This window comes from Centropristis striata, chromosome 9, assembly GCF_030273125.1.
Source record: "Centropristis striata isolate RG_2023a ecotype Rhode Island chromosome 9, C.striata_1.0, whole genome shotgun sequence".
NCBI classification, from domain to species: Eukaryota; Metazoa; Chordata; class Actinopteri; order Perciformes; family Serranidae; genus Centropristis; species Centropristis striata.
Window position 1 is genome coordinate 10,995,386 of NC_081525.1, and position 23,854 is coordinate 11,019,239.

At 39.2% G+C, this 23,854-nt stretch overlaps 1 pseudogene; it reads right to left on the reverse strand.

Annotated features, from left to right (window-relative positions):
• Positions 1-476: 476 nt before the first annotated feature.
• On the reverse strand, positions 477-22,624 carry LOC131977831 (desmoglein-2.1-like; annotated as a pseudogene).
• Between the last annotated feature and the right edge of the window lie 1,230 nt (positions 22,625-23,854).

Genomic DNA, 23,854 nt, shown 5'->3' on the forward strand with positions numbered 1-23,854 from the left:
GCGGACAACTCAGAAGAAAGCTTGCACTGACATATTTAGACATGAAGCAGAAGGACAGATGGATGGATAGATGAAGATTTTTTTTTAAAGTAAAACTTATGCCAACTTTTGTTTTTTGAAAACAATGCTTTACTCATGTGTCATAATAATGGACTGCCTCAGTTACAGGTACCAGAAGAGAAGAGTACAGAATGTATACAATGCAGCATAAGGAATAGCACCTTGCATGTTAAATATTATAAAACAGTACATTCAATATGGTTTTTAAAGGGAGTCTACTCAATTGGGATTAACAATTTTTTTTCTGAGAATTCCGCTGTCAAATTCCAATGAGGGAAAATGGGGTTCTTGCCCTGTTTCCATTAGCTGTCTTGCATTAGTTGAGTCCCGCAAGCATCCCATCAACACCCGCACCAGGCCAGAGGAAAAGTCTTACTGGCATCACTGGAAAGGTCCACTGTGTTCCTGTCAACCTCTCATTCAGTGAATGTCTTTTGCTCCTGCACCACCACCTTGCGGTAGCTGGGGGTTGAGGTGCCACTCTTCTGGGACGAAGTTCCTGAGACCTGGACCAGCTTGCCACCACTGCTTTTTGCCCCTCCAACCACCAGGACATTCCCGCCTGGCTGCAGAGTGCCTCCCTGAACAAGGTGGGTCTGGCTCCCATTCAGCACTCTGACTGACCCTGCAGGGACCTGACCTTCTACCACCATCATGGTCTTGGAGCCGGGGATCAGGTTGGCACCACCATTCTGTATTCTGCTTCCCTCCACGAGCACCATTTGGGGCCCCTGGGCTTGTTGACTGGACATCACTGTCTGCCCCTGTAACACCATGCCCTGGACAGGTCCAGTCTGGCCGTTGTTAACCAGTGTCATGCCCTGCAGGTTGGTGGCTGCTCCCTGGGCCAACAGGTAAGTGTTCTGAACCTCTGGCTGGACTACGTAGTGCATTGGCTGCATTACAGGGGTGGTGGTATAGTAGACTGGCTGCTGCTGCTGCTGCTGTTGCTGTAGCAGGACCACCTGGCCTTGATTCTCCATCTGGTTCTTCACAGTGGTTATCCCTTGCCTTACAGTGGCTGTGTTCTCCTTTACAATCTGAGAACGTTCAGTTGTCTCCCTTACCACTGTCTCAGAGACGGTCGGCTGCGGCTTCGGCGGAGGGGGGCAGCTGTTGGGCAGTCATCACACTTGATACCGAGGTCTTAGTGTTGATGGAAGGACTGGGCCGAGGAATGTACGATTCCACAACTTCAGTTTGGATCTTCTGGCCTCCGCACACTTCAGCCAGGGTCTTGAACTTTGTTCCGAGGTCATCGAGGAACAGCAGATCGTTGTCAGACTCCAGGAGGCTGCAGCAGCCCACTGAGCCAGCAAGGGAGCCCTGGCCCTCGTAGTCATAAACCAAAAAACCATCGTTCACTCCAATGTTATCGTTGACACTGGTCAACTTCTGTTAAAACAAGAAAAAGAAGATAATGAGGTTACTTTTTTGTGGACCAAGCAATCCTTTTTTGGCATCATGATAGCAAAAATTGTGTTTTAATTCAACTTTTGATGAATGTAGTAGTAGTTATCAGTCAGTGGAAACACCAAAGGTATGTCATTCAAGTGTAAACCAGTGGTGGTAGCCAAGAACATGTTCTTCAAAGCCTTCTAAGTTTGTTGTCATTAGTGTTTATTAGTGATGTGCCAATGAAGCCTCATGAAGCATTTTCTTTATTTTCTGAGCCCACTAGATGGCACTCTATGTTCAACAAAGGACTGAAAGCACAATTAATTACTATTACTTGAGCTTCTTTCTTTAAACCAAGAGCGGCATCTAGTGGGCTCAGAAAATAGGGAAATTGCTTCATGAGGCTTCATTGGCACATCACTAGTGTTTAGGATGTCCATAAACAAAATACAGTGACTTTTTTGAGTATGCCTCTTTTATTGAGGGTGATTTATTTTCCCATCATGTGAAACTTATCAAAATAATTACATCCAGGAAGACAATATCCTGCTGTGGGTTACAAAAAGGAAAGGGTAGAAATATTTTGATGATTCCTGTAGTACTGTCCCAGGAAGTGGTCTGGCAGAGCCATGCCTTCATACATTCCTCCACCCTGTCTAGTAAGATGTTGCTGGTAATCAAAACCTCCCATTGGCGCTATTGCTGAAGTCATGGTTGCCATGTCCATACCGATGTTGCCCATATTTCCAGCCACTTGTGTTGGCATGTTTAGCAGTGGCACCTCCAATAATAGTCAGATGATCATCAAATATTAGAACAGAGTCAGAACAATAATTTCCTGTCTACCAGTCAAAAATCATTTTAATGGCAAGCCAATGTATGCTACCAATGTATGTAACATTCCTCCTCCTCAACAGTGAGGGTTGTGTGTTAAAAAAGGTGTGTGGTTTGTTCCCACTTGGCTGTTAAACGTTAAACTACAATATGGTTGACAATATAACTATGGTATTGAATAACTTTATAGCTTCGTCTCCAGCCATGTAGAAAAGTTGCACACTAGAACTTTACTGTTTTTTGGAGATGCGGCTTGAACTTCTGGAATCATAAATCACCAGTTTTTCACCAGTTTTCCTTCCAGACATGAACTGTGTGGCGACTTTAGTTGCTCAATTGTTTACTTCATGCCATATATTGAAAAGGAACAAGAATAATGAGTGCAGTGTAGATGGACTCAAATGTTTGCTAAATGCTTGTTCTACTTCTTTATTACATACATTGGGTAATGAACTCACATGTTAATGCCAAGTGTTAACAGGGCCTGTGTGCATCTTACCATGTTCTCTCCCTGGCCCTCAGTGCGGTAGTTAATAAGGATTAATTGTGTGTCGAAAGGCATCTCAGTAAAACCTCCTGGCAGTCCCCCGGCCCCCCCACAGTTGCCGAAGAGCAGCAACAGAAGGAGTACTGTAACACAAGAACAAAGTTTTAGGTTGAAACTGGATTTAAAACAATCTAAACCTCTCTTGTGATTATCTGGAGCACAGTGAATGACATCACATCATACTTACAAGCTAACAGCAGCAAGCCCAGGAACAGCAGTCCGATGCCTGCAGGTCCTAACGATGGTCCTTTGCTGGCACTCCTTGTACACACCTTCCTATCCTCACAGGTACAAACTTCCACTATCACTTTCTGTGGTTCTGGACAGGCCTGACCTTGCTGGTCCTTGACCAAAACTTCCACCTTATAGGAACCAGGCCATATGGTACATTCATGATACCTCAGGACAGCTGCAGTGTCTGTTAGCAACAAGAGACATATACAAAGTTTAAAATATTTTTTTCCTCACTTAAAAGGTTTCCTCAAAGTTTTACACATTCTGATAGTCAACTGGTCTAAGAAGAATGCAAGGAATCATAGTAAAAGCAAGGTTCGTGCTAGTTTTGGGGTCAAAACCTGTTATTTGTAAAGCTTAAAGTATCTCATGTAGAATTTGAAAGCTGTTCACTTTGACAACCCCTTGTGGTAAAACATAGAAACACATGTGGCAGTCAACTCCATTTTACGGAGCCATTTTTAACTTTATTTATTTATTTACATAACATATAATGAATTGACATTGTTCTCCTTACCATTGAAATGCTCCGCCTGCCATTTGCCCTCAGTGCCCTCTGGGATAATGACAAATTCAAACGGAGGTCCATTAGGGAACATATCCTCATCTTTAGCATCCACGATCACAGCTTCAGCGGTGGTACACATTGTCTGGACGTTACTGGTCAGTTTGGGGCAGTGGTCATTAAAATCTTCCACCTGGATGGCTACTGTGCCGGTGGCTGTTTTAGCAGGCATGTCTGTTTTGGAGGGAAAAAAAAGAAAACTGATCAGAATTTGCTTTACTCAATGACATTTTAAATGTAGAAAGACATACTCATAGCAAACGTTACCTCCACTATTGGCAAGGCTGTAAGATTACATCAAAGTTTAATGTTTTGCACCTTTCTACAGGCACTTTTCACTCTGAAAAAACATCTGAAGCTGGACTGTACCTTCTGTAATGCAGAGCACTTTAGCGAAATATGTCCCATTGATCAGGTGTGGAGACTCTCTATCAGGAATCTTGTTCAGTTTGATCTCAGCTGTCTCTGGGTCGATGGTTAGCCAGTTGCCAGGGTCTGAGCCGTTGGCATACCTACAGCAGAAATAGGCAGTGTTGGTTATTATCAGCAGCGTAGTAAAAAACAACAACTTGCCTTTTTTGTAGTTTTAACTGCAGAGGCGTTCATGTGTTTGTGTTTGTACTTACCTGACATTCTCAGCTTGTTTCCCAGTGTCTCCATCTTTGGCCCAGTAGGTGGCAATAACATCATTAATGCTGACTGTGTTGCCTCCCTCTGAGATGGGAATAGCTTTGACTTTGGGGTCAAAAATTGGTCCCTCAGGCTGGTTCTTCACCTTGATTTTGATTAGATAGGTTTTCCCTGTCGTCCCACTTGTCCATGATGATCCTCCAGTGTTAACATTTGGATCAGATCCGTCAAACATTGGATTCTTGTTCCTCAATGCTAGTCCTAGTTTCAGGTCTTTTATATCCTCATAATCCACCTCCTGTGAAATGGCAAACACAAACACAAAACAAATCTTAATTCTTAACAGTTCTGTTGGTGTGTATCTGTCAATACAGTCTCAGGAAATGCAGTCAAATGTGGACAGTGAAATGCAGACATTGCTTTTTCATGTCCATATGCTAAGGCTATGTGCCATGGATGAGACATTTTCAGCGGTTCTTGACATAAAACAAAATATATTGTTTTTAGATTGGAAATGAGCCAACGACCCAATGGTTGAGAGCAAATATGTATAAGCTATCTTTTCCTCAATTTAAGCCCATCCCTAATGAACACCCTGTAATTATGTTTTTACCCACAGGTGTGAATCTATTCTTATTATGTTTCCTAACCTGAAGGTGATAGTCAAAGGGTTCACTTTCATTCATAGAACTTTGTTTACATACAGTATATGTCAGCTTTCTTTCTTCTATTACTGTCTTCACCTTTTGCCCAATCCTTTTATGATGGGCAAGTTATTTTCTTTCACTATTTGTTTATGGAACATGCAATTATCAGATCGGGATACCAACACATATAATTCTTCTAAAATAAAGCTGCAGTACCTTGTCAAGCATTAGGATGCCCTCTTTGGTGACTGGGTCAGTTTTAATGCTGAAGTATCCAACCTCATTGCCTTTGACAATGTCAAACACAGGTTCCCAGTTATCAGTGCCTTTCTGGTCCAGGTCCTCTGCTTTGATCCTCATCACCTCCACATTTTTTGTGTTCTCCTCAATGGTGCCCGAATACTGGAAGCAAAACAAATCATGGTTTCATTTCTGCATCTGTTTTGACAGTCTATTTGTTGATGAGCATTGGCACATGTTGATCATAGAAAACATATGAGGAAGAAAACTACCTCCTCTTTTTCCAGAGTGGGAGGGTTGTCATTCACATCCAGGACATTAATGATAACAGTGCCAGTTGCACTTCTCCCCCCTGGTAATCCATTTAAGTCGGCACCTTGCACAAGCAGTGTGTACTGATCTTTCCTCTGAAATTGGAAAGCAGATTAGAATTAGAAGAGTTAGAGCAGGGACTCGCCAAGACACCAAGACTAAGATCTCTCAAGCTTGTAGCCTGGCTGAATGCAACTTGTGTAAATAATTCACCTCAAATCACTTGAAACAGATTGCCCCTCACTGATTTCACAATGAAGCATGACTTACATTTTGTTGATATACACACAAAAACATTCCCCAGTGTCAATGGCTAATTTATGTTCTGTTATGTTAAAAGTTAATTAACTGCAACTATAAAGCCAGTTATACAGCCATACAGTGTATGACAATGTTTCTGCTTATGTCTTATGTTGTTTTAAAAGGTTTTATATCATTACTTACATTAGTAAAGGGCAGTGATTGAATTAAGCTAAATCTGCAACTTTTTTCTTGTAGATTTGCAACTTTTAATCTCATAAATGTTCTACTTTTTTCTCCTAGATTTGCCACTTTTAATCTCATAAATTTTCTACTTTTTTCTCCTAGATTTGCCACTTTTAATCTCATAAATTTGCCACTTTTTTCCTACATTTGCCACTTTTAATCTCATAAAGTTTCTACTTTTTTTCTCCTAGATTTGCCACTTTTAATCTCATAAATTTGCCACTTTTTTCCGAGATTTGCCACTTTTAATCTCGTAAATGTGCAACTTTTTTCTTGTATATTTGCCACTTTTAATCTCATAAATCTGGGACTTTTTTCTCCTAGATTTGTCTCTTTTTATCTCATAAATTTGCCACTTCTTCTCCTAGATTTGCCACTTTTAATCTCATAAATGTGCACCTTTTTTCTTGTATATTTGCCACTTTTAATGTCATAAATCTGCAGTTGTTAAAATCATATTTTTATTGTCACATGGCCTATCTGGAATCCAACTTTAAACCCCATGCGTGTGACTTGCTGACATTTATCGGCTGATAGAGGTCTTAATTTTAGTTCTGTGGAATTGTAAATGTTTTTTTTTTTACTGCACCTCTCTGTCCAGGTCAATACGCTTGACGATGACTGTCCCATCTTGCTTAACGTGAAACATGCCATGAGGCGGTGTCTCCTTCACCAAGCTGTAGGCGATCTGGGAGTTGATATTCCCTGGTTCATCAGCATCAGTTGCACTTATTTTCATAATTGTAGTCCCTGTAAAAACAGCATTTAATAAAACAGTTATTAAACTCCATTTAAATACTTTCTGTTTTCAGTCTGGCATGCTCAAGTGACAGCGAACTGAATGCATTAAATTTCACCCTGGCTGATGCACCAGGTCAGAGAAAAGAGACAAACGAGTACAGAAAACAAGTAGTCAGGTAGTCTACCAGGGCTGCAGATAATTTCGACACAATCCTCTGTTAATTGTGGTTTTATTTTCATTGTGATATGTTTGAGATATGAGATTGATCAACAAAGTTTTGAGAAGTTTTTTTTTTTTTTTGTTCTTTGCTGTGGTGGTTTCAGAAGAATCGAGACAGTTGGATAACAATCAGATACAATACAGGCTCCACAGGATGAATTTTATTCCTTGGAAAGTATCATATTTTTTCCAAAATGATGTATTTGATGTATGATTTTTTTCCTTTCATCTCAAATGGCTTGAAAAATAGTGATATACCATTCGTAAATAGAAGGATATGTTGATATGTCGTTTGCATTTCTGTCCTTCATATTATACTTTAATATAAAGTCATGTAAGAAGACTTTGCCACCACATATCAGAATGGTGATTTGTACACAGAAGCAGAAATACTAACCTGGCGGACTGAGCTCATACACACTCCCAGGGTTGATGCCTTGAAACACTGGAGCGTTGTCGTTTTCATCTACAATGTCGATTCGTATGTCAATTTTTTTCTCAGCATCGGTGCCGTTTCTGAACGTAGCATAACCTGACAGCTGAAACAGAAATGTGACATGAATGTTTTTTAGCACATGTACTTGCAAATAGCCTAAAAGTCCATTGATACTGTATCACTTCATCACTCACGTTGTACGTATCGATGAACTCTCTGTCCAGCGATTTTTTGGTCACCTTGATAAATCCTGTGTCAGGATCGATTACAAACACATTGAAGGGCGCCTGATTTGCACCAACACCTCGCAGAGAGTAGACAACATCTTTTTTCACCTTTTGGAAATCTGACCGAATCTGAAACACAAAGCAGAAAGTCAGTGATCAGAGAAAATAGAACTTGGAGGACATTTGCATCAGAAATATGAATCCTGCAAATAAGTAGACTCACTCTGGCAATAAAATCACGACCAGTGTAGTCTGTATTTTCCTTTAGTGGCTCTGGAGGGAGAACCCATTCTCTTCTTTTTCTTTGCAGATTGTATCCAGAGTTAGCAATCACCACAAAAACAGCCTGCAACACAACAGATGAGATTAAATTACACAGATTAATTGTCTGTAAATGGTCCACATGTGTATGGATGTAACAGAGGTGGGGGAAAAGTTGATACAGCATAGTATCGCAATATTTTGCGTGGCATTATTATATCGATTCATGGATGCCAAGTATTGATATTTAGCGTCAGTATTTAAGCCGTTTTTGTTTTTTTCTGGCTGTAGCAGGCTCACTGTTAAGACTATACTGGAGATACTGGTATCATATGAAACTAGAAGATCTAAGGAATCTATAGGCACCATGTGCGTCAGAATATTGTGTTGAAGTAGTGCTGCAAAGTTACGATGGTTTTAGCTACATGCTAAAGACACTGGAATGGCAGGTATGTGACTGTGGTGACGATTTCACGGACACAGCTGTATCGAAGCTATACAGAGCAGTGAAGCTTAAAGTTTTTGAAAGTTTGATAAAATGCTTCAGTTTTTGTCGTCCATACATGTTTTATATCAGTTCAGTTCAGTTTGACTGAATACTTTGTTGGTCAGTCTGTGGGTTTGACTCTCCTTGTGGAGAAATAAAAAGACTGAAGTGAGATAAATAGACTGAGAATTTTCTCTTAGTTGACAAAACAATTCTTGATTGAATTTTTTTGTGGACACAAAATGCACTTAATCAGTTAAATCACAATATATTGTATCGCAATACTCACCATATCAACAATAATTGGAACTAGAAAATTTCCTCTGGGGAAATTCTGAAAGGGCCACGGGGGCTACTGCCGGTGTGTGTACACTATGATGAGATTCTTCAGAGATTTCAAACTATGCCCTTTTACCTCAAAATGTGTGTGTGTGTGTGTTTGTGTGTGTGTTTGTGTGTGTGTGTGTGTGTGTGTGTGTGTGTGTGTGTGTGTGTGTGTGTGTGTTTGAAGCATGTGTATGCATGTGTGAGGAGTGTGCGTGCTTACGCGCATGTGTGTGTATGTGTGTATCTGTAACTGTAATCACATCAAATATCAAAGGCAATCAGATCAAAGCAATCAACAGAATTAACTGACACCTGTTAATGAAAGAGTGACAGCAGCCAGAGGTGGACTGGAATTTCTGGCCTTGAACAGAAAGCATTTTTGGCAAAACCATAATACCTATCATTGATCCGATTTCACTTTGAGCGTCCCGAGTTCTTCCTGAATGTCTACATATGTTTTTTTTTAAGAAAAATGAAAAAATAGCTTTGTTAGAGCGATCCAAAAAAACTGTTACATCTCGCTTTTTTTAGAAATCTCCCTGAGTTTTTAATATGGGAGCCAATGAGTCTGTTGGTGCGTGTTGGTGGTGCATCTGTGCGTCCTACGCCCAAACTATAACTCTGACAGCTTTACCAGAGGATTGTGAGGGAGAAGACAAATTTTCCTACGTTTCTATGTATAAATTATTTCTGTAGAGTGGAATTTGCGGCCTGGAGCGCAGTTTTCAAATTTATTTTTTGACAATTTATTCTCTCCCTCTACACTCTGGAGATGATGTCACACACTGTGACACGAACATTCCGTGCAATACACACCCATTATAATCTCAGAATTTCTCCAAAAATGATCATGGTCATTGAACAGGGATAGACACAAGTCTTGTGTATCGGTGTATTAATCCACGTTTCGATAGGTCATATAGTTTTTTATCAAGCCCTGTTCAATGACCATGATTATCAATCTCTGAAGAATCTCATCATAGTGTACACACACCGGCAGTAGCCCCCGTGGCCCTTTCAAAGTTTCCCCACAGGAAATTTTCTAGTTACTAAAAGCTATATTATGCAGTAACTTATGAGGGTAATGTGAGCTTTGCCTTCGCATCACACTGTAGTATTACAGTTTAAATGTCCCAGAATGCCAATAAGCAAACGACTGTCAGATGCCCTAATGAATCATTTTAAAAACAAAATGATGATGTCATAGAACTCCCTACATTAATATATAGTTTATGATCATATGATTAAGTACAAATGTTTTTCCACATTGTAAGTTTTTTCATTTTCTCCTGCAGAGTGATTGTTCTGCACACACACACACACACACACACACACACATTCTTATACTTCTATCTTGTGAGGACCCTTATTGTAATAGTGAATTCCCTTGCAAGGTTATAATAGTTTTGAATTTTTCATTAGTTTTAGTTTTAATTTTGTTGTGAATTTTTGTTTTCAAATTCAGTTAGTTTTAATTCGTTTTCAGAGTGGGTTTGCTAGTTTTAGTTTAGTATTTTTTTAAATGCTTTAGTTTTAGTTTTTTTGTAATGTGGTATTTGTTGGGTGGGAGATTGAAAGAGGTCACAGTAAATTTTGCCTTTATTTCCCTTGCTTTATCCATGTTCATTATGTATGAAAAAAGTTGACAAAGACAAAAACGAAGGACATTTTCACTATAATTTTAGTTAGTTTTGTAACCAGGAAATACAGTTTCAGTTAATTATCATTATCATGTAACCTTTAACCCTTAAACAAAGTCTGAAATCTCAAAAAAGCCTTTAAAGAAGAGGACCGGCCGAAATGTCCTCACTTTGCAAAAATGTCCTCACTCTGTTGGTTAAAAATGTGTTCCGGTCCTCACTATGTAGGAAGTACAAGAAACACACACACACACACACACACACACCCCTTGCTGGCAGCTCAGCCCTGTTTGTTGACACTTTTGCTATTGCCAGTGAGAAATATCATAAAAATCATCAAAATCATTTACACAGAACACTGCTGCATTAATATGGCCTGCAGCATGATCCCCTGGTCTGAACTCTTTGCACAGAGGGAGAGAGGAGAAGGAGACTATGCAAATTCTGTGGTGACTACACCCTATGAAGTGGCTAATCCCTTTGTCCTTTTAGCCAAACAGGTTAGACCGCAGAGGCGCCGACACACATCACAATAAGGACGCACGGAGACACTTATCCAGCTCTGATGTTTATTAAACGGAACTCCGGTTGACTTTCCCCATCGTCAATACAAAATAAAACATCTTCACTTAATGCGATGGTTTCTAAATGTGTTTACAAATGCTTGAGTGCGGTCGAAAAAATATTCATACTCCGCCTCCCAACCATCCAAAAAACCCCATTCACAAAAATTAAATAGACACCTGGGCGTGGGAGGCGCACCACGACGTCACCATCCTAATACAAACAAAATAAGTGTCTCCAAGCTGCTCCAGAAATTCCAAACCTCAGAAGTAATTTCTTCACAAATAAAAAATAACATAATTAACTTAAAACAAGTTTACCTATTTTCAAATTATATCTAAGTTTTCAATATGGCTCCAACATACCGGCTCCTAATTGTAGACGTCATAGCAAAACAATTACAGGAAAAATACTCAAATGGAGCCAGAAAACACAAATATCTATGAAATATGTGGAGTAGAATTTAACACATCACATCTTTCCATCATTGTATCAACCTACATTTGATGAATATAACATACATTTGATGATTACATCATTCCATTTCATAAGCCGCATATGAACCTCCCCCCCAAAGTCCATCTGCAAGTGTCCATAGTGGCATATCTGCCATATACAGTCCATTATGTAGGAAAGTCCAAAAAATGTAAATGTGGCAATGTATAGATAAATGAAAGGGTTGTTGTGTATGTGGTTGTGTGTATATTGTTCAGGGCAGTGGGACTGGGGCATTGGCATTGTCTTTGAGCTCACTTTTCAGCTTCCAACAGTAAACAGAGTTTATCGATGGGTCTTTGCCGGATGCCTGTCTTGGTTTGAACTAAAACACTCCGGACAAGACCTTTAGCTCCTGGCAAGGTCTTCACCACCCTGCCTAAGGGCCATGAGTTCCTGGGTGCAGTATCGTCTACTATAATTACTACATTGTTGACTTCCAAGTTCCTTCTCATCTTTACCCACTTCTGCCTCTGCTGCATGAGTGCCAGATATTCCTTCGTCCACCTTTGCCAGAACAGGTCTGCGAGGTATTGCACTTGTTTCCATCTCTTTCTGGAGTAGAGGTCATGTTTACAAAAGAGTCCAGGCGGCAGGAGGGGTTTAGAGTTTAACTGCAGCAGGTGGTTTGGTGTTAGGGGCTGTAGATCATTGGGGTCGGCTGAAACAGTTGTGATTGGTCTATCATTGAGAATGCATTCAACCTCACATAGAGCTGTCTGTAGTGTTTAGTCATCCATTGTTTGTTGTTTCAAAACAGAAGAGAGTACTTTTTTGACAAGCCTGATCAACCTTTCCCACACTCCTCCAAAGTGGGCTCCATGTGGTGGATTAAATATCCACTGTATTTGAATGGTCAGCAGTGCATCATGAATCCTTTGATGATCTAGCTGAGTTAAAGCTGCCTCCAACTCCTTTTGAGCACCCATAAAATTTGTACCACAGTCAGTTCGGATAGACAGTATAGGCCCCCTCCGACATAAAAAGCGACGTATGGCATTGATGCAGGAGTCTGTATCCAAATTGCTTGCCACTTCCAGGTGAACAGCTCGACTCACAAGGCAAGTAAATATTACTCCCCATCGTTTCACATGTGATCTGCCTCTTTTAACTTCTAAGGGTCCAAAATAATCAATACCCACATGAGAGAATGGCGGGAGATCTGGAGCTACACGATCCTGTGGTAGATCAGCCATTTTCTGCTCCCCGACTCTTGCCTGCTTGTGTCTGCAAAACACACAAGACTTGATGATTTTTCTGGCAGAGGAGTTGGCCAAAGGCAACCAGAATTTCTGTCCGAGTCTGGAGAGCATATGGTTTCGTCCCGAGTGTCCCACCAGCTGATGGATATCATACAGGATCAATTTAGACACGTGAGAATCTTTGGGAAGAATAATTGGGTTCTTTAGATTTAATGACATGGCTGCTTTACTTAACCGTCCTCCAATCCTAAGGATGCCTTCTTCATCGAGAATCGGATCCAGTTTGCTTATGGCACTGTCTTAACCTGTTTTCCTTTTTTCAGGAGAGCAAGTTCTGGTCCAAAGCAGCGTCGTTATTCGTAGCAAATTATTGATTTTTCAGCCTTTTCCAGGTCTTCTACAGACAGGCTTGACGGTCTATATGGTAGTTTAGACCGGGTCCTAACTGCTGATTTCTGACACATGAGCCACAGAAGTTTCTTTGTTTTCATCAGCCATCCAACAGCTCTCTTTAACCTTTTCCATGAAGAATAGTAATCAATAAGGCTACTAGTTGCAGCATTGTCCAGTTTCAAGCAGTTTACAGTGATGTCCTTTTTCACCTCTGGATCATTCGAAGGGATTTGGCTTAGATCCTCTGGTGCTTCAGGCCATTCATCTTCCTCTCTTGACAGGAAGTCAGGGCCGTTTAACCATCTGGTGGAAATCAAGAACGGTTCTATATTCAATCCACATGAGGCATCGTCCGCTGGATTGTCGCCGGAACATACATGCCTCCATTGATTCCCTTGAGATAAGTTGTGGATCACTGCAATCCTATTAGCAACATAACTAAGGAATAATTTTGTTTGATTGTGAATGAATTTCAGTACTGCTGTACTGTCCGTCCAGAAGGTGAAATTCTCCAGTTTAATCTGTAGTTCACTTTGTAGCATCCTATCCACTTTCACAGCTAGTGTTGCTGCTGCAAGCTCAAGCCTTGGAATGGTGATTTGTTTCAGTGGAGTTACTCTGGATTTCCCCAGAACAAAGGTAACGTGAGCATCTCCCTCAAAGTTTGTGAGCTTGAGATAGCTTACAGTTCCATATCCTGACTCACTCGCATCAGAGAAGTGATGCAGTCCAGCAGTCCTGATGGCTCCAAAACTTGGAGGCTTCATGCATCTTTTCACTTCAAACCTACTTAGCTAATCGAGCTCTGTGATCCATCTTTGCCAGAGCTTTGACATTTCCTCTGGGATAATTTCATCTCATCCACACTTTCGGATACAGAGCTTCTGCAGGATATGTTTGGCTTTGAGGATGAATGGAGAAAGGAAGCCCAATGGATCATAGGTAGAACTAACTGTGGAGAGGATCGCTCGTCTTGTGGGAACTCTGCTTTTGACAGCCACACTGAAGGTAAAGGTGTCTCTGTTAATGTTCCATTGGATGCCTAATACTCTTTCAAGATATGGTTTCTCTCTGTCCAGGTCAAGTTGTTTCACCAGTTTGGCTCTGTGATTTTCAGGAACAGTTGCAAGTACTTCAGGGCTGTTACTTACCCATTTGGTGAGAGTAAAGCCTCCTTGTGCGCATGCTTCTCTGAGGCCCTTAGTAAGCTTGACTGCCTGCTTGATGGAAGGCACTGACTTGAGACAATCATCCACATAAAAGCTTTGCTTAATTGTATCAAGTACATCCATGCTGAATTTGTCCGAATTATCCTTTCCTGTTTGCTGCAGGGCAAAGTTAGCAATGCTAGGAGATGATGTGGCACCAAAGAGATGAACATTCATCTGATAAACTTCCAATGGCTTAGTAACATCCCCTTGTGGCCACCATAGGAATCTAAGGAAGTCCCGGTGCTCTTCATGTACTCGTACTTGGTAGTACATTGCTTCAATGTCTGCCATTATTGCTATTTGTTGCCTAAGCAGGATACCAAGAGTGTGTTGGCCAAATCTGGACCTTGAAGTAGTTCTCCATTTAGAGATTTGCCTCTGTATGATGAGGAACAGTCAAACACAACTCTCAACTTCTTTTTTTGTTTATGGTACACACCATGATGAGGTATATACCACACATGGCCATCTTTCCTTTGGAGCCCCTCGTGAGGCACCTTGAGTGCATAACCTTTGCCAAGAACATCATCCATAAAGATTTTGTATTCTGCAGCATACGCTGTATCCTTCTTGAATTTTTTGGAAAGGTTTAATATACGTTGAGCTGCCACCTCATAGTTGTTAGGCAACACTACCTTTTTGTCTCGAAAAGGCAAAGGTAGGTGGTAGTGTCCATTTTTGAAAACAACTGAACTTGTTGCCATGTCCATACATTTTCTGTCTTCACATGACATCTCCCTTTTTTCCTCATTCCTTTTCAGTAAAGTCCTGGTTATACTGTCGGACAAGCAACTCTCTCAGGTTATCTATTGAAATGCGATTGACTGACACTGATGTTCCAGATTTCTCCATAGCAGCATTGAGTGGGCCATTGACCACCCATCCAAGAACTGTCTTGACTGCGCATGGTCCATTTCCTTGATTGTTAATTATTTGCCAGGGTTCCATTGCTTGAGGAACATCCATTCCTATCAAAATTTCAATGTCAGCATCAATCTCTTTCAGTTGGATGCCACTGAGATGAGGCCATTTTTCCAAGTCAGCTTGGGTAAGTAAATTTTCCTTTGAAACAGGAATTTTAGCTTGGGTAAATGTTGTAGGCAAATAAACATATCCACTTCCATCCAGATTGCTAACTTCTAGTCCTGTCAGCTCGTAACTTTTGACAGGTCGTTCCTATCCCATGGTTCGCAGAAGAATCTCTGTCCTGCGTCCCTTAGCATTTAGCTTCCTCATGAGGTTCTCAGTGCAAAATGTGGCAGAGCTGCCTGGGTCTAAAAAGGCATAGGTTGAGAGAAACTTGCCACCCTTTGCAACCTTAACTTGAACCGGAACAATTGCCAGTGCACATTTCTTACCGGCTCCTGTTAATTTACCAGCTGAAACTAGTGCACTATTGATGGATGCTTCCTTTGGTTATTTAGGAATGAGATTTTTGTGGAGCTTCCTGCATTAGACTCCTACCATCAATGTGCAGCAGAGTGGGGTGTTTTCGTTGACATATTTGGCAGTTTTCTTTTGCACTCTTTGCTTATGTGACCTTTCTTTAGGCATCCAAAACAATAACCATTCCTCTTCAGATATTCAACCTTTTTTTTCCCGTGGCTCTGATTTGAGTCTTAAGCAATCCACTAGGGCATGTTTGCCTTGACAAAAGCTACATAGGGCTGGAATAACAATATGGGTGTCAGGTTGTTGTTGCTCTTTAACTGCTTGTGGCTTAGTATTGCGTTCTTCAGCTGATTTTGCTGTGGTAACAAAGCTGCTGCCCCTTTTTGGTGTTCTGAAGCTTGAGGTTAGTTTTTTATTGGGTGGAGTTGGCTCTTTAATATCTCCAAACACAGGGTGTAGTAAAATGTTGGCTTGTGTTTCTATGAAATCCACAAGATGCTTGAATCATGCTCGTGTGTTGGTTTTTTGAAATGCATCATAGGCTCTTGTCCGCCATCTTTCTCTGAGTTTGTATGGAAGCTTGGATACTATTAGTTTTAAGTTAGATGAAACATTCAGTTCGTCCATGTATTCCAGATCTTGCATGGCATTACAACATTCCTTTAAGTACAAAGCATAAGCATGAAGTGATTTCCCATCATCTGCTTTAATGGCTGCCCAGTTCAGCACTTTATCCATGTAAGCATTTGCAATTTTCATTTGATCACCAAAATGTCTTTAACAGTTGCATGGCTTCTGGATATCCTCTATGTGCATCCATGTGAAAACAGCTTCGAACTAGCTCTCTGGCCTGACCTGATGTGAACATAGAGAAAGTAGAGCCTGTCCTGGCAGCTACTAGTCTTATCTTCAATTATATACTTAAATGCATGAAAGATTGATAAGATAAGGGATTTCCATCAAACACTGGTACCTCTCTTTTTGGTAACAAGGATAGATTTTGTTGCATAATTACAAGGTCCGCAATTTCCTTTTGTGTTTGCACCAGCGTGCTGAGGTTTGTCATGAACCGGCTCATAGATCATGACAAAACAAGGAGACCACACATGTATTCAAGTTATAATAAAATGTTTATTTAATTAACCAAAAGCAACATAAAGAAAATTATGTGAGTCAGTATATCAGTGGTGAGGTGTGTGCATGCATGCGAGGTGGTGAAATGCAGGTGTATAAGCCAAAGTAACCAACCAACTAAACAAAACCAACATAACCAGACCAACTAAACAAACCAAGGTGGAGGCTGTGGAGGAGAAGAGAGAGAACTGAGGCCTCAGCTCCTCTATGTAACCTCAGTAATTGAGAGTGGAGTCAGGTGTGCTCCTCCAGCCTCTGCAGACTGGAGGAGTGGCATGTCCTGTGGCTCCTCCTACACAGGAAGAGAATTCCAGAATGGCACAACACACAGAGGGGGAGGGGATCATCACAGGTTATCATGAGAAGTGCTTGTTTGATGCATTTCCAGTTGTGGACTAGATGCATCGATGGCCCTCTGAGGGCTACTATGGATGTCTCCAACTGCTCTCTGAAGTGGAGTTTTAGGTACTGCAGCTATTTGAATAAATTCCAAAGCAGTTGTCTCAGTAAATGTGGGCTCCTCCTTCTTGCTTGCTTTCTCATAATATTAATTCGTAGCATCCACCTGTGGTTCAGCCTCCTCATGGCTTAGGCTTTGATTTTAGCATCCGCTGCTGCTATTTCTGCATCCAGTTCCACCTTTTCCATCTTTGACTTTATGATGGTTTCCTCCAGTTGTAAAGCATGTTTGTCCTTTAAAGCAGCAGATCGGGCCTCCAGAGCTGCCTTCTCAGCAGATGCTAATTTAGCAGCAGAAGAGGCCTTGGATGATGTTGATGATGATTTAGACCCTTTAGAAACATTAGAGATACTGTCCAGTGGTTCAACTCTTAGTTGTCTACATTGTTCCTTTTTCCATGTTTCAACATCCTTAAGAAAATAATTGAAATTCATCATCCTGGGCTCATACCAATCGACCTGGTCATCCAATTTCTCATCCTCAGATAAAAGGTTTTGCACAGATTGATGCACCTTGATAAATTCACCAACAGCTTGTTTAAATATGTCCACACATTCATTAACATGATCCACATTTCCATCTTCCACAAGCAAAGCCTTTGTTTCATTCAACCTTCTTGTGCACGCTCCAAGTTTCCCTCTGCGTGATGCCAGAAGTGATTTTAAGAGATCCTCAGCCTCGACAGCAGTCTCAGGCTGCCAGCTCATTTTGAGTTGTTGGCGTTATTGATTTCCTTATAATATGATTGAGTCATTATTTTTACTTCATGACACATCCTCACTTTAGTTTCCGTGTCTTTTAATCACACATATGCTTCCAAGATATTACTTTCAGTCATTAATAGCTGTGCGTAAAGTTGCCCGTAATAGCGCTTCCATTTGCCGTTTCATTCATTAGTTTGCAAGCATGTTCATTCATTCCTTTGTTTACTCATGGCAGCAGCCATGCGTCCGCATCAGCCTCCGCGTCCTCCAGCTCACGCTGCATTCTTTGTCCAATAGAGGTTGTCCAATCTTTCGTCGGTCCGATGTAGAGTTTTTCGACAATGAAGTGGCTAATCCCTTTGTCCTTTTAGCCAAACAGGTTAGGCCGCAGAGGCGCCGACACACATCACAATAAGCATGCACGAAGACGCTTATCCAGCTCTGATATTTATTAAACAGAACTCCGGTTGACTTCGTTTTTTACTTAATAGGGAAGACAAAGGACAAAAAAGATGCTATACAAAAGGGAGTTACAGTAAAGTGGAAAGCAAGACTCCAACAAGCCCAAATCTCTCATTAAATCCATCCATAACTTCTCCCTCTCCATCCACGGCTCCACTGTGATCACTTAAACAGCCTTTTTCCAACTCAAAAATATTACCCGCCTCCGTCCATCCCACTCTCTTCCAGCTGCTGAGACCCTCACCCACAACACACCCAGACTCAACTACTGCAACAGCCTACTCTACAGCTCACCAACCAAAAAAACTCAAGAAACAGTCATGGAAACAATGATTAGACCGCCCTTGTTTTCTTCAATTTCTTGTTCATTTTCATCCTGGTACAACTAAAGGTACATTTGTTTGGACAAATATAATGATAACAAAAGTAGCTCATAAGAGGTTAATTTAAGAGCTGATATCTTGACATTTTCCATGGTTTTCTTGATAATGATTTTGGTTATTATAAAAAAACAAAAACAAATGTACCTTTAGTTGTACCAGGCATTAAAATGAACAAGAAATTGAAGGAAAAGGGTGGTCTACTAATTTTTTCCATGACTGTATGTGCTATGTTGTTTTTGTCCACTAATGTTAAATGCTGCCCTCTTTTATTAAGAATTGGGGTTTGTAGGCAGTAGATATTTAGGGGGAGACAGCAGGTCAACAATAAATACAAAATATAAGTGGTAAAAATCATCTGAAAGCTGTAACCTGAACATTATTGTGAGATGCAATGTGTTAAGTTGCTCTGGTCATAATTATCTAATAATAATGACTTTCTGAATTCCATTTCCACCTCAACTACAGTCATGGAAAAATTAGTAGACCACCCTTTTTCTTCAATTCCTTGTTCATTTTAACGCCTGGTACAACTAAAGGTACATTTGTTTGGACAAATATAATGATAACTACAAAAATAGCTCATAAGAGTTCAATTTAAGAGCTGATATCTAGATATTTTCCATGGTTTTCTTGATAATAACCAAAATCATTATCAAGAAAACCATGGGAAATAGCCAGATATCAGCTTTCTCCAAACAAATGTACCTTTAGTTGTACCAGGCATTAAAATGAACAAGAAATTGAAGAAAACAATATAATATAAATAATATTATTTTCCATGACTGTATAATGGCATTTTTTTTTCAATCTGCCTGGCTTCCATGCAATGTGTCCCAGTTATAATTAAAATAAATTAGGTGAAATTATTTTTGGTATGTGTGAGCTGTCCCTTTATTTTTATTTTTTCATTTTTAGTGCAGAGGACAGACATTTCATCACTACATTAGAGGATGTTATATTGCCTCTGGTGGTTCTAGTACACTTGTGAACACTTAGTTTTATAATTACCGTGAGCCACAATATTGTTTGCATTGTTTTTATAACAAATTTACATTTTTTCCTATCTTTGGATGTTTTTTTAATCAGTTTAGGCGGATTTTGAGCACCTATTAGGCAGGAAAACATCAAACCTATCTAGCAACACATGTCCATACCTATTGTTCTATTAAAATTCGTTAAGTAGTTAAAACGAGCCCTATCTTTACCAAATTAAATACATCCATACAAATAATTTAATAATAAATTCAGAATATGTAACAATCTGGATGTGGTCATTCTGCTTAAGGAGTACTTTACTTTCTTTTTTCAATCTGTCTGGCTTCCATGTATTGTGTCCCAGTGGCTCAATTTTAATGTCAAATTGATTATTACACAGGACGCACCTCTTCATGCAGGATTTTTGCGCCTTTTCTAGTTTTTAATAAATATTTTTATGAAAAAGTTCAGGATTTTTTTTCAGTAGTTTCACTGTTCATTAGTGTAATTTTTGATGGGATCCTATGGTCATTGATGAAGAGCCAAGAAAGAATGACAAATGCATTAAATAGAATAAAACTAAAATTGGTGTATGGTATTTTAATAGTTACAGAAAATGTGCACAGAAACAAGTAGTTTGAGCCCTGAGCTAACTGGTAAAGAGCTAGTGTTGAAGGTCTTGTGGCATGTATTGAAGTTCACCCCTCAAATAAGGCATACACTCTTTTTTTATCCTGTTGTAAAGAGAACTCCGCCGCGATTTTGGGTAATAATCCGTATAAAACTACTAGCCTTTTTAGCACATAGGAGCTATGCCAGCCACCTGTTAGATAGCGACAGATTTTGCGGCACAAAAAATCACTCAAAACATAATTTCCTGGCCCTTTTCCATCTGGAAAAAAAAAAAAATCCTACTAATAGGTGAGTAAACCTTCATTTTTGATAGTTTCATACACTTAGACTGTTGAAGACATTAATTTCAATGGCTAAATTTCCTTTTATAATATTTTTAAATGTAATATGTTATGTATTGTACCCTGTTGAAGCTACTGAATCTTTTAGACGTGTTTATTAAATAAATTATGTTAAAATTAATTTTAAAAACTTTCTTTTTCACTTGTGCACCGTAATTGTACAATGTTGCCTACAGACAACAAACCCCAAAAACTTCCACAAAAAGAAAGAATGATAAAATTTAGTCTATTTTAAGACAAAAAAACACTCCAAACATTGTTTTCCTAACTGGCATCATAATGCCTACCATACAGTGTTAAATCCTGGTGCCCTAATGTGCGGAGGAAAAAAATGTGGTGAAATATCTCTTTGTCCCTGTTGTAGATGAAACATGACAAATAGGATATATAAGATAAGAAGATATAACTTTATGTGTCTGTTCTACAATAAAAACATGTAAATATAATATACATACAATAAAAACACTTTTACTGTAGAACAGACAATAAAGTTATATCTTATGAACTGATGTATCTTATTTGTCATGTTTTTATCTACCACTGGGCCATCCAAAAGGATATTTGCCACTTTTTCTTTTTTCTGCACATGAGGGCACCCTAATTACCCTCCAGAGTGCCTTCTTATTGGACAAAAGGTAGTAAAGTGCCCTGCAGGGTGCCCGGGTGCCCCACCGCATACAGCAGGCCCCCTTTTTTATTATTTTCGCCCTTGGCCCTCAAACATCCTGAGTCAACCAGTGGTTTCAAACTCGTTATTTTCATTTACATTCGTGCAAGAAATACTATTTGTAGTCTGTCCTTCTGGCAACCCATTGGCTATAATATTTTATCAAAACACTGACAATGACCCCTTCATATCAAGGTTATTATAGTTAACGAAAACTAATGAAATAACGGAAACTAGAATTGAAAAAACATTTTTGTTGACTGAAATAAAAATAAAAACGTGAGTTTAAAAAAAATAAATAACTAACTGAAACTGTATTTTGTGGTTACAAAACTAACTAAAACTAACTAAAATTATATTGAAAATGTCCTTAGTTTTCGACTTTGTCAACTTTTTTCAGACGGAAACCTTTTGGTTGACATGATATAAAGTTATTTTAGTTTAGGGCTAAGATAACCCTAACCCAAAAAAACGCTAAAACTAATAAAAACTAAACTAAAACTAAGCATTTTCCAAAAAATAAAAACTAATTAAAATTAGCAAACACACTCTAAAAATTAATTAAAACTAACTACATTTGAAAACAAAAATTGACAATGAAATTAAAACTAAAACGAATTAAATAGATCCAAAATTACTATAACCTTGCTTCATATTTAGGATCCAATTATCATTTCTTATACAGCAAAAGATATGCGAAACTATAACATTTTCTGGTTTATATGCCAGATGGATTATACCTAATGATTGGACACAGCACACCAGCTCCTGTAGAGAAGCTCTCAGTGCAGAAATGAAAAGCATAATTGGCTGTGCCTGCTGAAAGTGACTCCAGCACCGCCCGCCTACACCCATGGGCGCCAGGCAGGTATGTGTTCTCAGGAAAAAGATAATTAGTCTGGATGTGATCTGAGAAAGTTAAACATCCCTAAACAAAATGCTATTTCCAAAGAATATGCTTTGTTTCAGAAAGGTTATCTGGAACTAGACCATAGTTGGTGCTAAAAAAAAAAGGCAGAAGTGTCGTTTTGCTCCTCGTAGTGTCTTTTAGCTCTATTACTATCCAACAGTAACTCTATAAAATGTGTATTTAGAAGTGAGAACATCGCAGAGACATGTTGGTCTACCTGCTACATTAAATGAACTAGTTTGTAAAAGAAAGTTGAGACTATCACAGTAGTTGCAAAAGACAAATAGCTCTTTCTGTACTTACCGAAAATGCCAGAAACACAAACAGGGGCGAACAAAGCCGAATCATGATTCGGTTTAAAATCCAGGTATCCGTACAGTGAACCAATCCGGGTTAAGAGTTCCGTACAGACTGATGTGATGGAGGCGAGGAGGCTATTTATGAAGTGAGAGGAGGACGAGTTGCACCTCCCAGAGGTGGAGTTTACTCTGTGAGGGACAAAAAATGACACAAGTAGAAATAAATAAATAAAAAGGCCTACATAAATCAATAAATTTGTGTGTGTATATATATATATATATATATATATATATATTTGCAATAATGTACAGAATATGTAAGTTTCATTGTAGTTTTTGAAGTCAGACTGTAAATTTTTGCAAAGAAAGTATGATCACTTGCATATTAAATTTATTTATTAATGCTGTACATAAAATAAAAAAATAAAAAACCCACTTTAAACTAACTATTGGTATTTTTGAACAAAAAGACACTTTTAGCGGTGGTCTACCTGCTACATTAAATGAACTAGTTTGTAAAAGAAAGTTGAGACTATCACAGTAGTTGCAAAAGACAAATAGCTCTTTCTGTACTTACCGAAAATGCCAGAAACACAAACAGGGGCGAACAAAGCCGAATCATGATTCGGTTTAAAATCCAGGTATCCGTACAGTGAACCAATCCGGGTTAAGAGTTCCGTACAGACTGACGTGATGGAGGCGAGGAGGCTATTTATGAAGTGAGAGGAGGACGAGTTGCACCTCCCAGAGGTGGAGTTTACTCTGTGAGGGACAAAAAATGACACAAGTAGAAATAAATAAATAAAAAGGCCTACATAAATCAATAAATTTGTGTGTATATATATATATATATATATATATTTGCAATAATGTACAGAATATGTAAGTTTCATTGTAGTTTTTGAAGTCAGACTGTAAATTTTTGCAAAGAAAGTATGATCACTTGCATATTAAATTTATTTATTAATGCTGTACATAAAATAAAAAAATAAAAAACCCACTTTAAACTAACTATTGGTATTTTTGAACAAAAAGACACTTTCTGAAGTGAATAACATTTTGTTTGTCTTACTTTTATCTAAAATTACTGTTGAATTTGTTAACCTTTGTCCTGTGACGGGGTGGAAAAAGAAACTCTGATCTCTGGATATAATGTGCTAAAATACTTTCAGAAAATGTTGTCTGAGCTTGAAAAATATGTTTTATTGCAAGTGTTACATGTTCTATAGGCTATGAAACTAAAAAAAAAAAAAGGTTATGATCAGAAACCTCAAAATTCAAAGGTCCAATTTAACACTTTCCATGGAATGACCCATGTCTGAAGCCATTGATTCAAG